General features: G+C 49.3%; 2 long non-coding RNA genes across 2 annotated transcripts; both read left to right on the forward strand.

Annotated features, from left to right (window-relative positions):
* Positions 1 to 713: 713 nt before the first annotated feature.
* Positions 714 to 7,316, forward strand: LOC119865158. The gene is made up of 3 exons (XR_005376096.1): positions 714 to 903; positions 2,953 to 3,053; positions 6,964 to 7,316. It is a non-coding gene; the product is annotated as an uncharacterized LOC119865158 (long non-coding RNA).
* A 3,650-nt stretch (positions 7,317 to 10,966) lies between these two features.
* LOC111091713 lies at positions 10,967 to 14,348 on the forward strand. Its single transcript, XR_005376097.1, has 4 exons — positions 10,967 to 11,166; positions 11,760 to 11,793; positions 13,649 to 13,816; positions 14,183 to 14,348. It is a non-coding gene; the product is annotated as an uncharacterized LOC111091713 (long non-coding RNA).
* The last annotated feature ends 3,390 nt before the right edge of the window (positions 14,349 to 17,738 follow it).

Genomic DNA, 17,738 nt, shown 5'->3' on the forward strand with positions numbered 1-17,738 from the left:
ATTTTCTAGCTAAGTACATGTGGTGAACATATCAGAGACCCTAGATAATAAGATTAAGTCATAGTGACTTCCGTAGGTTATGGACATTTTATTTCAGCGCATGCTTTTCAGTTTGGAATTATGAAATTCTTGGATTATACTAAATAAATATATTTCTTCGGGATTTTAGGAAACCCATTTGTTTCCTATAAATTCAAGTGTATAGTGATTTAAACTGTAAAATATAAAATGTAGGGACAACTGGTAATCTATAATGAAGGCAATTAAGTTTATTTACCAAAGGGCGGATGATTCCAAAACTTATATAACAGACTTTTTTTTTTTTTACAGGTAGAGGTAGATACTGGTATAAATCAGTAAACCCAGCTGATTTGTTGGAAGTAAGATCAAGCTACTCTATTTCCCTACTTAGTATTTATCATAAAATCCTAAAGGGGTCAATGGGTTGGGATTCACTGCAGAAGGGTTTGGCGTGCCAGGGAGGGTGGCCTCCACGCCATTCGTCAGCTGTATCATCAGAAATGCTATCCTTGCTGCCTTGCTCCACGGAAATATGTCTACGGCCCGCCCGTCCTGGCAGGTGTATGTGTGCCACGAGGATGACAGGAATCCTGGTGTGAAGGCCTTCAGTGGCAGGGAAGGCGGGGTCTCCTCTGACTGTGAGCACCCACCCACCACCAGACAGGGCCTGCTTCAGGACTGGAAGGGTCCACGTCCACTGATGGTTCTGCGCGGAGAAGGAAAGGGGAGTCAACCCCTCTGGGGCCTCTTCCAGCTCCAAGATTCTGGAACGTGTCCCAGGTTGTCACAACAAAGGATTCACAAAGGCTGTGCTGAAGCATGCTCCGGGTACACCAGGAGCGCTTCGAGGAGGGGCAGAGCAACCATCACTGCCCATGTCAGGTGCGTTCTGGTCGGAAAGATGGACAACACACGAGATACGTATCTTGTGCAACGCGCAGTGCTGTAAAGAGGGACGCGTGTTGCAGAGAAAGGAGATCGGAAGGGCGTGTATGAACTATGGGGGCGATGGCTGGAGTTTTTATGTAAACAAGTAGCCAGGACAGAAGTCCCTGCCTGACTATCCTGGGGACAGTCCCTGTGATGAGGCTTTGGAATATAGGCGAGGGCCATCGCCGATGACCAAGAAAGAATTCTTGAGACATCTTTGAGGCAAAATGGTGCTTTTATTAAAGCCCAGGGACAGGACCCGTGGGCAGGAAGAGCAGCTGCCCCAGGCCTGTGAGGGTGGCGAGTATATACCTTGGGAGTGAGAGGGGTTTGAGGATAGCGTCCTCTCTGGAATTTTGGAAGCAAGGCTTCCAGGACCTTGAGGGGGCTGGCTGCTTTTAGGAAAAGGTCACTGATGACTGTCTAATAAAACCTTGGTCATGAGACCCTTCAGATGTGTATCCGTGGGCCACGTGCTCGGGCGATGATTGCCAACACGTATCTTGGGGGCTTAGAGATAAAGAAAATTTCTAAAGGAATTTTTACGTGTTAAAGTAGGCTTACAGGATCCTGGGGCCGGGTTAAGATTGCCTTCTGCCCTGAGCAAAGCATGAACATCGAGGCAGCTGCGTCCGTAGAGGAAGGTCTCTCTGCCTGTGTCAAAGGGCTTGTCAATATGCAGCCCCAAGCCTGTGCCTTGTCCTCAGCTAGTCCTCTGTTCCCGCATCACCTACAGCTGGACTGCACTGGGGCTGCTGCAGGGGTTCGGGAGGCAGCTGGAAGCCCAGTGGGGAAGCCCAGGGGACGTAGACACGAATGAAGAGAATGGCAGGGAAGGCTGTGAGGGTTCTACCTGCCCCAGGACCTGGGGAGGGGGTGGCACTGGGGAGCTTAGCCCGTGGGACCGCACTGCATGGGGAGCCATCCTTCTGGAAGGTTCTCAGGACACTGTTGGACTTTTGCTCTGAGTGAAGTTGGGACACATCTGAATAGAGAATCAAGTGAAAGGAGCTGAGGCAAAGGGAGAGACCCCCGTAAGGAAGGAAGCGAGCCATCCTGGAGGGAGTGAGGCTGCGGGAAAGGAGATCCCCATGGGGGTGACACCCAGGGAGACAGTCTTGTCTTACTGCTGTGGGCAGGAGGGAAGAAGGCCACCTCTACTGAGCCCCTGGAAGGATGGAGCCCCTGGAAGGATAAGCGTCGTGGAAGGATGGAGAGCCATGACGTGGGCTGGGGGGCTGCTCCGGACAATAAGGAGGAGGGGGTGCTCAGCCTGGAGCACATCAAACCCTTGATGCCACCAGCCGCCCCAGCGCACCGTCCAGGAGGGTCGGTAGCCTTGCTGGTGGGTGTGCACAGGTAGCAAGTAGAGCCGAGGCCCAAGGCTTGCAGAGTGAGCGTGGGAGGTATTGTCAGTGAGGGGATGAGCCAAACTAAGTGCAGCGGGCAGAGGTGAGGCAGGAGAAGCAGCGAGTGTGTTCTGAAAACCCAGTGCATATTTGTGTAAGGAGGAAAGATTGGTGGTGTCAGAGGTAGCCACCCGGTCAAATCTACCTGACTGGGACATTGCCCGGGGGGGTGGGGGGGTGCATGGGAGGGGGAGTGATGAGGAGAGATAGGGGAGAAATAGGGACAGAGATGGGAGAGAGATGAGGGGAGATAGATGGGGGAGAGTTGAGGGAGAGATGGGGGAAAGATGGGGAGAGAAATGGGAGAGAGATGGGAGAGAGATGGGGGAGAGATGGGGGAGAGATGGGGAGAGAGATGACAAGAGAGATGGGGGAGAGGTGGGGAGAGATGGAGAGATGAGGGAGAGATGGGGAGAGAGATGGGGGAAAGGTAGGGAGAGATGGGGGAAGATGAGGGGAAACGGGAAAGAGATGGGGAGACATGAGACAGAGAGGAAGAGAGGTGGGGTAGTTGGGAGGAGGGAGGCAGGGAGGGGGGCAAAAGGAGAAAAGGAAGTAAGAACACATCTCCTTTGTTTGCCTGCTCACGCAGAACCAAGACACCATGCACCAAGAGGAACCTCAGGTGCAGTGCGGGAACATGAGACATCTCCTTCCTATAGTGAGGATGTCTGTGCATCTGCGGCTGATAGGGTAAGACGTGTGGCTTTGGGGGCTAGTTTTCCTTTTCCTGAAGATATCTTGGCCTTGGGGAGGGAAAGCTAGGCCTTCATCCCCCAACTTAAGCCGCTATTTTATTTCTTGTAAAGTCTTCACGTGTTCAAAATACTGCATGTGCGTAGTATGGAGTTTGACCTAATTTTCAGTGAATGAAGGAGGGTGGTAGAGGGTTTCTCAAGCGCCAGTAGCATCAGGTGGTTAGATCCTCTAAAGACACATCCGGGGCTCCCCTGATGAATAGGTTCATTAAATACAAGAGGCCAGAAAACAATGACCCACACTTTTGTACATTTGCAGGTGTTACCCATCATCATATCTTAGAAGAACAGACCCGCCAAAACATACAGTACAGAGTATAGCTACGTTCCCCAAACTGGCCACAAAAATAATTTATCAAAATCCAAACTAGTTCCCTATGGTGCCGCGTTTTCAGACCAACCCACAATTCCACAAACAAATGATTTTGAAGACCCAAACATTCACATTCTTTGAGAAATCTTGCAATATTGCTACAAACACTTTAATCAGGGAGAGGCCACCACCCCACCAGATTTAAGCTCCCCTAAAGCTGTTTGCTCCTTAGCAACCACGCAGCATACCTCTCCAGGCTACTCTTTTGGAGTATTTGCACATTTCTACAAGGATTATCCCTGACTTATAAAACCATAGTTACCACCGTGCTCATAATCATAACTTATTATTTTGAGTCAACGTTCTAAATATTTGCAATCTGTGAGAGTCAAGGTTTATGGCCGATGAGATGGTCACTTGTTCCTGCTCTCAGAGTTGAGGCAAATATGGGCCAAAAGGGTGCCAAGTGTCAGTACTGGGTTTGAAGGCATCGGGGAAGTCTTCATGGGGGAGGTAACAGTGGAGAATGGCCTCGGAAGCTGGGGCACTAGCTTTCGCCAGGCAGAGCTAGGGGACTGGGGCACAGGGCCCTCAGGCACAGGGTTGTGCGTCTGCTTGAGCTCAGGCCATCATAGATCAGGCTGCCACAGAGTCATCAGGGCTGGGAACCCTAAAAACTCGATCTGGGACTTTATCCGGTCACTAAGGGATCTGTTGAGGTTTTGTATATGGAGCAATGACATAATCCAAGCTGAATGGCACAGGATTCATTTGGCCATGCAGCAGAGGTGGCCCGATGGCCAGAAAAACACGACAGGAGTCCAACATAATAAACCATGTATTACCGTGGAAATGGCAAGGAAGGCTCAGGTTCCAGGGACACCTCAAAGACCAAATCTGATTGGATGTGGGGAGGCCCCGGGGGGTGCGGAAATAAGCCGTGCATGCTAAGTTTTAGCCTCACCACTCAGAGAAAAAGGTCAGGAGGTGGAATTGGTTTTCAGGGAAGATGACAATCCATTTTTGGACTTGTCCAACCTAAGAGGCCATTAGGAAAACCAAATGTACGCAGGCTGCTGGCAACTGCAAGAGAGGATCAGGGCTTCTGGGATTTGAGCTTACAGCTCAGCTGTAAGCCCTGTCCCTGCACCCCTGTCCCTGCTCCCCCTGTGCCCCTGCACCCCTGCCCCTGCTCTCCCATGCCTTTAGCTGCAAGCCGTCCCCAGGGAGTGGGTGCAAGGCCCGGCCCATGCTGGTGCTCAGAAATGCTTCTGTGACTTCAGGGAGCAGGGACAGGTCCCCTCCTGGTGAGGGAGCTGCTCAGGGGGCTGTGAGCTACTGTCTGGGTGCCTCGAAGGCTGTCACCACAGCACGGTCAGAGTCAAAGCCAGAGTGCAGAGGGGCAGAGAGTGACCAGTGACTGGGAGGAAACACAGATGAGCCCATCGGCCTCCTCTGCCTGGGAAAACGGCCTCCTGAGGCCTCCTGCAGCTCAAGCGCTGTCCCTGATTCTTCACAATGGAATTAGTGGCTCCAGCCTCTGGTGTCTCCATGGTCTTTGTTCTTTATGCAAAGCCCCAGTGACACAATCCAGTCATTGATATGCTCACCAGCCCCTGTGCCACGACCCTGCCCACAGGATTGGGCTGAGGGCCCCAGGCAGGAGGATGCCCCCCAGCGCCCAGGAGCAGAGTATGGCTGTGGAGGCAGAAGGAGGGGAGGCAGGTCTGGTAGGAGGACCGGGGAGGGAGCCTGGGCACGTGGACATGGGGCCCCCGGCACAGAGCCAGGGCCCTGCTAGGATCACAGGAGGCCCCCGTCACAATCGCGCAGGAGAAAGGACTAACAGAGACCATCAGTAAATCTAAACTGCGAGTAGAAATTATGGGGTTGACTTGGGGGTGATCTTGGTGGGGGACAGTCAGGAAGACCCCTGGTGGGGCTTTCGTGGCTGGCCTCTCAGCTTCAGGATGACTGGGGTAGATGGCAGGTGGAACCCAGGCGGGGCAGGAGGGACCAAGAGACTAGAGAGAAGGTCCTGCTGGCTCGGGACAAGTTCAAGGCGCGCCCGTGGCCACAGGATGCTGCAGGCTGACAGCTCCAGCACTGCAACCACAGACACCTGTCAGCCTTCCCCTTTGCTCTGAAGCCTTTGCTTTGAGTTTGCAAAGTGGTTGGGTGACTGCTAATCTGGACGGGGCTCCCTTAGATTTTGTGACAAGCAGACTGCCTGGTCCCTGCCCTGTGGTCCCCCCTAGCCAGCATGTGCGCCCGGGCTTGTTCCACACAAGGGGGGATTCTAGGAGCGCAAGCCTAAGCTGCAGGGCTTCTTGAGGACAGGTTTGGGACTTCCTTGTCTCTTCATCCACATTCTGGTTGCCACAGCAAGTTACAGCTTGGCCACACTCAGGAGAGGAGGGAGGCTGTGGCAACAGGAGCCTAAAGGCTCAGACGGAGGATGGGATGCCCGGTGGGGCCAGAAGCTGGGACAGGAAGGGGACAAGAAGGGGACGATGAAGTGGCCAGCCAGGGGGCTTCTGAGTTTGAAACCTTGGCAACGGATCCCTTCTATCTCCTGACAAGGCCTAATGAGGGGATCTTGGAGTTCTAGTGACTATTGTCATCAGCCCCACAGATTGTCGCGTAGTGAACTGAGTACAGGATCTTAAATGATTTAATGCTTGTCACTTCTGATCAAATGGATGCATGTGTTGAAGGGCCTGTGGCCTGATACAAGTGATTAGTATAGATATTTGCTGAGTGAATCTAATTCAATCATTTATGAGATAATTCACATGTCAGCAACACGAGGCCCAGAGAGGTAAAGTAATTTGCTCAACATCACACAGGAGAAGAATCTTCTTGAATCCTAGTCTGTTCTTTCTCCTTTTCATTCTTTTTTTTTTTTTAAGATTTTATTTATTTATTCATGAGAATACACAGAGAGGAGAGAGAGAGAGGCAGAGACACAGGCAGAAGGAGAAGCAGGCTCCATGCAGGGAGCCCGATGTGGGACTCGATCCGGGGTCTCCAGGATCATGCCCTGGGCTGAAGGCGGTGCTAAACCACTGAGCCACCCAGGCTGCCCTGTCCTTCTCATTATTTATTTTATTTTTTATTTTTTCCTTTTTATTCTTTATTAATTACTGTTTTGTAAGTGATAGAGAAAAGAGACTGATGGAAGAGACAATAACTTTAAGTCACATAATTTTTCCTTAAGTTACCTTCCCCCCAAAGTGTGTGGCTACATGACACACTCTATTGGCAAAATGGATTAGCCTATAATATCAGGAACCAGATTCTCTGCTACTCACTTAGCACAGCAGTTTGGAAAACCAAACCCAAGAAAGTGGTACCTTTATTTTATAACAAATCATGCATGATTTATTTCAGCCTCAGAATGTCCCTCGACAGCCAATTCCAGATTTACTTCAGAGCCTCTCTTGGGTTCCAGCGTTCAAGGAAGACTTCAGTAAGAGAGGATCCTTGTGGTTTTATCCTTAATCTGCTTCCCAGCATTTTCTTTTGTCAGGAAACAAGTGGGGATGCTTTCCCCAAACTGCACGATGGTCCCTTGGCTAAGAAGAACCCCAGACAGACCACAGAGGCAGCCAGGACACAGGCGGGGGCTTCCAGGCGAGCCTCCCAGACGAGCCTCCCAGATGAGCCTCCCGAGTAAGCAGGAGCCATAAGACGTACCCGCGCACAAGTGATCCAACGAGAGGACATCTGTCCGCGAACAAGCAGGAGTTATCAGCAGGTGACAGCTGGAGCCGGTTTTACAGACATCTCATTATAAAGGAAAACATGGATCCTGTTCATCCTATAAAGGATCGCATTCTTATGCATTGGTTATATAAATTTATATAGTAATACTATTTAATCTTTCATGTCTGGGGGTGCCCAGGTGGCTCAGTGGGTGATGCACCAGGTCATGATCTCAGGGTCCTGGGGTCGAGCCCCACATTGGGCTCCCAGCTCAGCGCAGAGTTGGCTTCTCCCTCTCCCCCTCACCCTGTTCATGCTTTCTCTCTCTCTCTCTCTGCCAAGTAAATAAATAAAATATTTTTCAAAAGATACATAATAAATAAATAAATAAATAAATAAATAAATAAATAAATAAAACTTTCATGTCTGTATGAGCATTCAGATATGTATGTATGTATGCATTTCTTATTCAAATACACGGGTAAACGTTATCTAATACTAACTAGATAATTATTTTTCCTTTTCCATTCTCAATCACTTCTGAGACTCTAAAACATTTAAAGGGAAATTACTGTATTGATATATTGACCTGTCGTAGTGTGGGTGGGCATGGCGGATGGTCAGCGACTTGTCACCCATAGAAAGGCGCATGGACACTGCTTCAGGGGTGCTGGAAAGCCACTGGGGAGGGATCTGGTCTGGTTTACATTGTCTGCATCTCACTGAGGTGTCCAGAGAAGGGGATGGGATGGGGGAAGAGCTCAAGGGGAGATGCTTGGTATCTACAAGGGGAGCTGGTGAGAAGGGGCAGGTGAAAGCACCAGGGTTTGCCATGTGGGGTGCTGATGAGAGAAGAATCCAAGGTGAAGAACCCCAGCTTCTAGGCCTGTGTATTTGGTGGGTGGGGAAGACTGGTGGGCAGGACAGGCTTTGATAAATAAAGGGGTCCCTTTTGAGGCAGCCCGGGTGGCTCAGTGGTTTAGCACCACCTTCAGCCCAGGGCCTGATCCTGGAGACCCCGGATCAAGTCCCACATCAGGCTCCCTGCATGGAGCCTGCTTCTCCTTCTGCCTGTGTCTCTGCCTCTCTCTCTCTCTCTCTCTCTCTCTCTCTGTGTGTGTCTCTCATAAATAAATAAAATCTTTTTTAAAAAAGGGGGGTCCCTTTTTATTACATTGCTTTCATGGACATCGAGGTGTGTCATCGGCACACAGATGGAACTTGGGGCCCTGTGATCTCATGAGATTGCCATCCCAGATTCCATGTTTTGGAAAGAGGTGGCAGTGAGGCGGAGAGAGAGAATGTTTGGCAAGAACAGCCAAATGGGGGATTCAGGGGGGATGACAGGTCTAGGCAAGAATATGATTTGCTGTGCTATGTCCTGATGAGGTGTGCAGTCAGAAGTTGTGTCCTTGAAGTGGAGACACGTGGAAGTCAGGGTCCAGCACACAGATTTGCAGGTACAGTCATGGATGTGTGATGGTGTCCAGGGAAGGGTATGAGGTGACAAGCAATGGGACAGAGAGTAACACCGATTTCTAGGACAGGGAGAGAAAATGCATCAATGGAAGGAGCCGTGTCACACATACTCGAATGTGCAGGAAACGTTTCCCCACATCTGGTTAGTGTCGCTGTCCTTTCTGGTCCTTATGCAATACAAAACTAAGAAAGGCAGGTTTGATGTGGTTGATCACTCCTCAGCACCACTGGGTAAATTCGCAGAAAGGAAGAAGGAAAGTTGGCTATGGTCACAACGCGGTAGGACCCCAGGGTCCCAGGGAGGGAAGAAGCTTTCCTGCAACTTTGCACGATTCCACATCATTTCTCCTTGAAATTCCAGAAGCCAACTTTTGCATGTATCTCTGTGATAAGTGGGTGACAGATGGAAAGTCTCCTTGTCTGTCTCAGGGTTCAACAGAGATTACTTTCATGGCGTGATAGCATTGGTGGGACAATCAAATGAGTCACACAGAAGGACCCAGGCCTCCTGCCTTGGAGGAGGCCAGTGGTTCAGCTCTTCAGTGCCCTGTTAACCAGCTGCAGTTACCCTACTACCATGTCAGGAGTTGATCTTGGGGTTTGTTAGTCTTGTCACTAGGGAAGGAGAATTTGAGGAAGAATGGAGAAGGTATGAGATACTGACTTTAAGAGTTAGGTCCTCTTCCCACACACATTTCCCACATAAGCTGAGTTTTGCATCCTATGCCCCTTGCTGCCCCAAGGACCATCCCTACAGCAGCAGCATCACCGGGGGCTGTTGGACATCCGGAGCCTCAGGCCTACCCAGGCCCACCCACTCACTCAGATTCTACATGCTAACACAATCCCCGGGGAATCTGTGTGCACATCAACAGCTGAAAAACATTATTACACATTATTAAATGACATCCACTTGAATTTTTCCAAAGAAAAGCTTTCAAAGGGACTAACCAGACTCCTCATCTTTCAGGAGAAGGCTCACCTGGCTTATTTCAGGTGTGCCCTGAAGCGCCAAAGAGAAACTGTGCAGATAATCCCCTTAGTGGCTGATGTGGCTTCGTTCACGCTTCAAAGAGTGCCTTCAGGCCTGTTCACGGGGCTGTGGGCACACAGAGGCCCTCTGAGCTCTTCCCCTCTGCCTACCGCTCAGGATGGATGTCTAAAGTGGCTTCACAGCAGCAGAGATCTGCTGCCCACAGATCTGGAGGCTGGCATGCCAAGAGTGGGGGGCCGGCGACCCTCTACTGGGTCTCAGACCACATATGTCCTCATGCAAAGGGAGCCCTCTAAGCCTGTCTGACCTCAGGACCTCGGCACCTCTCATACTGTCACCCTGGGGGTGAGGTTTCAACAACCTAGTCTGGGGGTATGCACATGTTCCGTCTAGAGCAACAAACAAAGATTAGAAATTATTTTATAGACAACGACACAGAAACGATTTCAATAGATGTTTTAAATTTACTTACATGTGCACTTTGGTGCCGATCAATAATCACCAGCCACACCTTGAATGCAAAGGAGACATAATGAAAAGTTTTATTTTCTTCCTCGAGATAGTTTAGAAAGCCGGGGAGTGGACCGAGGGACTGCAGACGGAGTGAGGGCATGAGATCACTTTCCGGTGAACCTGCTCTTAAGCAATCAGATGAAAGTTCGAGATGCCGTCCATCTGGCCTGTGCACCAGCCTGAGTCACCGGGTAGACAAGCAGCTGCGGGCTGCCCTGAGCATCCTCACCCTGCACAGGCTGCCTTGCTCGGCCTGCGCGGCTCTTTGCTGTAGGTACTCACTCCTGGGGTTGAGCTGATTTTCCAGGGTTGAGCAGAGCCACACCTGGATGCCTCCAGGTAATCAGGAGAAAACTTTCAGTGGAAGGGAAATAACATACCTTTGAATAATCGGAATGTGTGTGCAGAAGGAAATAATGACTCTTTGGAACGGAGCAGCTTTGCTTGCTATTGGAGGAGCGTGGAGGGGAGAGGAGGCAGACATGGTAAGAGGCTCTCGTGATGGCTTCCTGCTTTATTATTTAATCAGCTTTCTAGAGGATGCTGGAAAGGAGGCTCCATTGCCAGAGCCTGGGTTTAGGAGATCCTGGAGGAAAAAGCCCCCAAGGAATGCCACCTGGCAAAGCTGGTGGAACCCGAAACAGGGTATGACATGGCTGAACTTGATGCAGAGGTGTTATTTTAATTTTATGTCACCAAGACCTGAGTTAGACACGTGGCCCTTTATACGGGAGCCTTCATGAGTGCGCTGACTTTGAGTAACTCCTGGGGTATTGTGATGAACAAAGGGAGCCCACGGCTGAGCCCGGGTCCCTCTGTGCACCCTTGGGGACACTAATGCTGCCCACAGAGGGCTGGCTCTGGATGCCAGCTGGACGTCGTTGGGACAGGCTGAACAGATGAAAGCAGGAAGCAGCGGCTTTGAACCAAGAACTTCATATTTTCAGAAAATGGACCGGACAGCAGGAAGGAGTGCGAGGTTGCTTTGGGAGCAGTAAACAAGTCTGGGCCACCTGCCGGGGAGGAGCCCTGACATCTCCAGTAGGTCCTCGAAAGCTCAGGGGGCTGGCATGAGCAGGCAGCAAGCATCCCTTCCCTCCTCGTGCTCCATGGGAGGACGCATCCAGAGTGCGTTTGGGGCTGGGGTAAACTGGATGTGGCTGGGAAACCCCACAGGAGAGCCACGGCCTGGAAGAACCCGGCCTGACAGCACCGTGCCAGGCTCCTGCCAGCAGGTGCCCCGGGCGCCCAGAAGCTCCCTCTTGCCTGGGTTCCCTTACCTCTCACATTCTTTAGGGACGGCCTGGCTTGCTCTCAGCCCCACACCTCCCTCCTCCTTTGCAAGGAGTCTGAGAGGTGTGTGAACACTCTGCCAGACGGCAGAGCTCTGCAGAGCTGGACGCCTGTGTGTGTCCTCTCACGCCGTTGCACATGAACCGGCCTCTGTTGTTTTTTAGGGGGGACCTGCTCACCCACACCCAGCACGACACAGCTAAAAACCAAACCTCTAATCTTACAAAGTTACTATGGGCTTCCTCTGGCAGTGCTGGATGGTGGAGAGAGATGCCTTGTAAAGAAAAATACACAGCCAGAGAGAGGGCACTTTCTTAAAACCTTATCTTCGCTTATTTTAGCAGGACACGCCAATCTCCGTTCCTCAGCATGTCAGTGAGTATTCCTTGCCCTGTGAGGACGGGTGAGACCGTGATGATGTTTTATGCTTTGCTTTCTTTGGACAGCGCAGTTTTTCACAGATGTCCCTGATAATGATGATACTCAAGATCCCAATAATGTGATAACAGTAATTGCATTAGTGGGTATAGAAACCATAGAGCCTGGTGATCTGTGGTTATGCTGACTCATGACAATAACCCTCTGAAACGTGGGGTGACGGGCTCAGCACCATCAGGACCCTTGCTGACAGGGGGCCAGCCTCACTTTACCTGTGAACCTCTCAGGAAGCCCTCCAGGTGAGTGGCAGGTGATGACCCAGCACACGCGATGTCCTGCCGTGGAGACCAGCCTGGCGGCTCATAAGCGCGTGCCCGGTGCCGTGAGCAGGCTCAGCAGCCCCGACGTCCTCGGCTCCCACACACTGCTCGTGGTCATGTCGGTGATGAAGAGGGGGTCACCACACCATCAGCTGTGCTTCCCAAGGCAGCTCTGGGGTGCACAGAAGCCGCCGGCCTTGTCAAGACAGCAGAGAGGAGAGGGCTCCCTAGCAGGGGTCTGCTGCCCGATGCCTTGCTCCCAGCCTTCTGGTGCATCCACCGCAGGCTCTAGGAGACATACTCTTTCTGCTAATGTCTGGCCTGCCATGTCCTTCCCTTTTCACGGAATATATACTCACCCCAAATGAATATCCCTCCAATTTCAAGGGAAGTTTCTTTTTTTTTATTTTTTTAATTTTTATTTATTTATGATATTCACAGAGAGAGAAAGAGAGAGAGGCAGAGACACAGGCAGAGGGAGAAGCAGGCTCCATGCACTGGAGCCCGATGTGGGATTCGATCCCGGGTCTCCAGGATCGCGCCCTGGGCCAAAGGCAGGCGCCAAACCGCTGCGCCACCAGGGATCCCTCAAGGGAAGTTTCTGTTGTTTGCTTAATGCTTTCTGCCTCCAATTCCACCCATTCTCTGGATTAGGCAGTAAAGCAAAACTCTTAACAACTATGATACATTTTGATAGATTATCTGCATAACTGATTCACATTTAAACAAGATAGTTAAGTAGTTAGCTGAAAATGTGAAATGGTAGAGCAGGAACTGAGATTTGGCCTCCTTCTCATTTCAGCCCCAGGGCCTTTGCACATGCTAACCCCTAAGCCTTCAATACTCTTCCTCTGAATGTCTACACAGCAGTGGGAGGGCAGGGCGCAGAGCTCAGGGCTCTGCTCAAGGGTCACCTTCCAAGAGAGGCCCTTTCTAGCCACCATAGAAGACATTGCTTCCCCTTGTCCCCCAAGCTAGCCCTCTCTACACTATTCCCTATCTTGTCTTCATCTCATGTTTAGTGATTTGTTTGTCACTCGAAGTTTTGTGAGTGCGAGGACGCAGGTTTCCTCCCCACACTGGCTCCAGTGCCTATAAGAGTGCCTGGCGTAGAAGAGACACACAATAAACATTGTTGAAGAAACTAGTGGTGTTGAAAGGGAAGGTTCTCTGTGACATGTCTCAGATGTGGAGGTGCAGATAGTGACTTGGCTTCTCAATTACCTGGACGCGAACATGTTCACAGCTGGACGTGGACAATCCTGCTTTTCTATGTCTTCTGAGTGGGGAAACCGGAGTGAATTTTCTGGTCTAGTGACTCTCATTGTGAATTACTGTCGAACAAATTTCCCCATTGCCTCCACGAAGCTCAGTGAGGAACCAGAGCTAAGGACGTCCTGCCAGAGTCGAGGTTCATGTATAATCTTAGTCATTGTAAATGGGTACATGTTCTCCTGAGAAGGTGGAGGTTTTCTCACTGCATGGATCACGTAACTGCTAATGATGTACCTCTGTGTGTATCTCTCTTTCAGCACTGCACATGTCACAGTAAACATGTGCAAGGTAAACCATGACTCTGCAGTGCCTGACACTTTCAGCTCTTGTCCATGAGCACCTCAAGCCTCTGGACCAAGTCCCTCATTCAGTTCAGAGTCATGTGATTTTAAAACTCCTTGAGAGAAAAAGAAGCCAAATAAAAGGTATATATTTTAAAAAATCAAACCACGCAATCAAGTTAATGCAAAAGAAGCAGGTGTTTTTGAAGTCAGATCTTTTTTTTTTTTAAGGTTTATTTATTTATTCGTGAAAGACACAGAGAAAGGCAGAGACACAGGCAGAGGGAGAAGCAGGCTCCATGTGGGGTGCCCAATGTGGGACTCGATCCCAGATCCCAGGATCATGCCCTGAGCCGAAGGCGGATGCTCAACCACTGAGCCACCCAGGCATCCCTGAAGTCAGATCTATACACATGATTTGTCTCCCCCTCTTCCTTAGACCGAGAGCCCAGTTACATTTCAGGGTGTAATGTTCCCAGTTCAAAGTCCGTTTCCCACCTTCTCCTGTAGCTTTTACATGTGCAAAAGCCTGTGTGATTCTTGGAGCTGCAGAAGCCACATTGGACCACAAAGAAAACCTGAAGACAGAAGCCATTCACAGGGGACAGCAGAGCCTCATGACAGAAGGAGCCATGGTCCTGGGAAACTTTGTGAAAATCCCATACCAATTTGAAATGTCCACATAAACAGTTCTTTGTTTGAACCATTGTTGTTTTGACCTTTTTGTCCTAGGGAGCTACATGTAATTCCGCACATGCTAGGTATTGAGCGAACACTGGGATTGAATATCAGTCACGTATTATAATTCGGAAGATGTATTTTAATTCCCTGAGTAGTGTTATGCATTCATAAAGCCAATAAACAAGGTAAATATTGAGAAATAATGCAAGTGTACAATACAGTATAATCATTCAAAAACAATGAACTCACTTAGACTGGTGCTGTTCAAGTAGTATACAATACAAAGGCATTCATTCAAAATATTCAGCAAACATTTGTTGAGCCTACTATGCACCACGTGCTGTGTTCACTCTACCAAGCACAGTGGGAAAGACCTGCCAATTGGATTGAGTGTTTTGAGTTCTGACTCATTATATATTAGCTGTGTGACCCTGAGCAAATTGTGCAATCTCTCTGAGCTTTGGTGCTCTGGATTATACTTAGCCTTTAGGGATTTGTGAATCCAGAGAAGTGAGTAACCAGCTCTGCCTAGGTGAAATGAAAATAGGTTGTGTTGTCATTAAGACTGCTCACCAGATATTTCTGGATTCACTCCTTCTGAACCATGGTGGTGCAATTTCCCATCCCCTTTGAAGACGTGGCCACAGCATGTGCTTTGGTCAATGAAAAATGAGCAGGAAAGACATGTCTCATTTCTGACTGTAAATTTTAAGAAGGCAGTGGACAATTCATAGTTTCCTCCTGTGCAGTGATGCTGGGAGAAAGGAGTGTGCCTCCATCTGCTCTGCTCTCTGATGACCACAGTAAGCTAGGTCTAGCTCCTCCCTTTACCCACTCACATTGGATGTGTTATTATGAGAAATAAGCCTCTGAGATTTGGGGCTTGCCTATCACTGCAGCATCACCTAGCTTATCCTGACTGATCCAGGTGATGGTATCTGTCTTGAAGCCTGAGTACAAGTTTCCAGGTAAAGAAGGAGACTCCCACACTCTAGGTCAAAGGGAACAGAGTCTTTAAAGGATTCATGTTGGTAATGAGTTCAGGTAACTGTTCCCAGCACTGGGAGGGTGTAAGCTGAGTCTGGTTGGGTGGACAGGGGGCAGAGTGTAAAAGGCACCTTTCACAAGGCCAATTCCCCAATAGTGACTCGAACACAGAAACCACTTGGCAGAATCTCTGGAGTCAATAAATTAAGACCTCAAAAGCGAATCTGTAAACAAAAATCAGAATAAGCTCAAAAGGGGAATAAAGTCGTAAAGCCATGAATTAGGACCAAGCAACATTGATGCAGCATTATTGCATCCGACATATACAAAGTAGGTTAGACTTGGCTGAAAACTGGAATTACAGACTTGGAGAAAACTCTAATAAACCATAGTGAATACAGACAGATAAAACAGGAGAATGGTATTCAGACGTTTATAGGGAAGCTAATGATAGGATATGAAGATGTGTCAGAGATAAAGCCCATCCAACAATCGTCCCTAAAGTAGAAAACTCAATAAATTTCAAAATAAGAACTTTTCAAAGGTATGCTACAAGAACGTTTTCAACACGTTTCAAGTCCAGCGATTCTTCTCAGCGTCATTCTGTCTCCATCTGTGTGCTAGGTTGGGTGCAGTGGGGAAGGCTCTGGTGCTGACGAGCCGAAGGGGTGGCCGTGAAGGGCCCACCAAAGTCCGAGAAAGCCACACCATGAAGCACTGTGTCTACCAGGTTGAGGAAGTTTGACTTTTCCTGTAAGATAACGGGCTGGCGGAGGGGCAGAGGACCTTTAACCGAGATGGAGATTCGATCACTCGTGGATTTTGTAAGGATCATTCTGTCACTTTGGTTGCACCAAGTTTTATCATCTCTGGAAGCAGCTGGTGGTAGGGGCAGGAAAGCTGGCCCTGATTCCGGGGCTGAGAGAGGCAAGAAGGGCCAGTTGACTTTGCAAGGACCACCTGCCATCTCCCTTTCAGAGAAAGTCTTATTTTTTCAGACTTGCACAGAATATAAAGTTCTTTCGACGTCAATATTGGCATTCAATAATCCTCATTATTATCAAGTTATTCCTTGTGGAAAACGAACATGTTTTTCCCACTGCCTTTCATCCCTTTTGCTAGTTAAATCTTTCAAAAGAAGGTCGGTAACCAGCCTCTCTTCTTAGCTTCTAACATCAGCAAGGGGGATAAATCACTGTGGCTTTCTCTCTTCCAACCTAAACAGTCTTTGCTTTTAATACTCCTGCAAAGGCCCAATTTTCCATCCTTTGTATCTTGATCTTTCACAAAATAGCTTCCAATGTTGTGCAGAATAACAAGAGCAAACATACATAAAGAACACGGTGGTGGGAATTATGTTCAGGGTCTTGAAAACAGCAATTCTGTAAATACAGGCCAGTATCACTATTACGATTTTTGATCGTGCTAGACTTTTCACTTCGGTCCACTTGTACATTACTAGGAACCCCTTCTCAAAGTCCCCGGAGATTGGGAGTGTGTGCACCGTGAACACAGATGGCCTCTTGCATTTGAAAGAGTTCCAATCACAGGTTCATTTTCTGCTGCTGGCACAGCCACTGCCAGCCCGGCTCTGCGAGACACCACCCATTCTCAAGAGTTTGTCACCAGCAGCCGACTGTTCACTACCCAGTTGACTGGCACTTCTGGGGATGCTGACTGCTCCCAGGCCCAGAGGGTGAGCCTCATTCAGTGCAAAGCAACCACAGTGTCTCTCCCCAGTAACCAAGACCACAACGGGCTGTCCGTGGGAGTGAGGCCTGGCTGGCTGGGAGTAGGTGGCTCTGGGACCATTTGCATCTCTTTGAAAAGTACCCATGGAACAGAGACTGTCTTTACGGGATATTATTATGGGAGGATATACCTTATGGGGCCGCTACAACTATCTTATAAACATGAGGGGACAGGCCTCAGAATAAAAAACAAAGATAGGGTGGCTGAGTAGAAGGTGAGAAGGTCCTGGCCCCATGATAATGCCATGGAGCTGCCTAATTAACCCAGCCCTGAACCCCTGTTACAGAAGATAATAAATCCCTTTACCGTTAAGTGGTTCTCAAAGTGTGGTCTCCGACTGGCAGCCTCAGCATCCCCTGGGATGTTGCTAGAAATGTAAATCCTTGAGTCCTACTACCCAGATCAATAAAAAGAAAGTCTGGGGACTGATCATCCCAAGATCTGGTCTAACAAGCATTCCAAGTGATCCTGATCAGCCTGTGTGCTGAAGAACCACTGGAGTAAGCCACTGCTTGGGTTTTCTATTATCTGCGGTGAACTCTATCCTCATGAATACTTGTATGGTATTTTACACATCTTTTCTGGGAAATGCAATCATTTGATGTTTTTGTTTTACATGGGGTCACCCAGGAATTTGTGAGGTCTC

Source organism: Canis lupus, chromosome 22, assembly GCF_011100685.1.
Source record: "Canis lupus familiaris isolate Mischka breed German Shepherd chromosome 22, alternate assembly UU_Cfam_GSD_1.0, whole genome shotgun sequence".
Taxonomy (NCBI): Eukaryota; Metazoa; Chordata; class Mammalia; order Carnivora; family Canidae; genus Canis; species Canis lupus.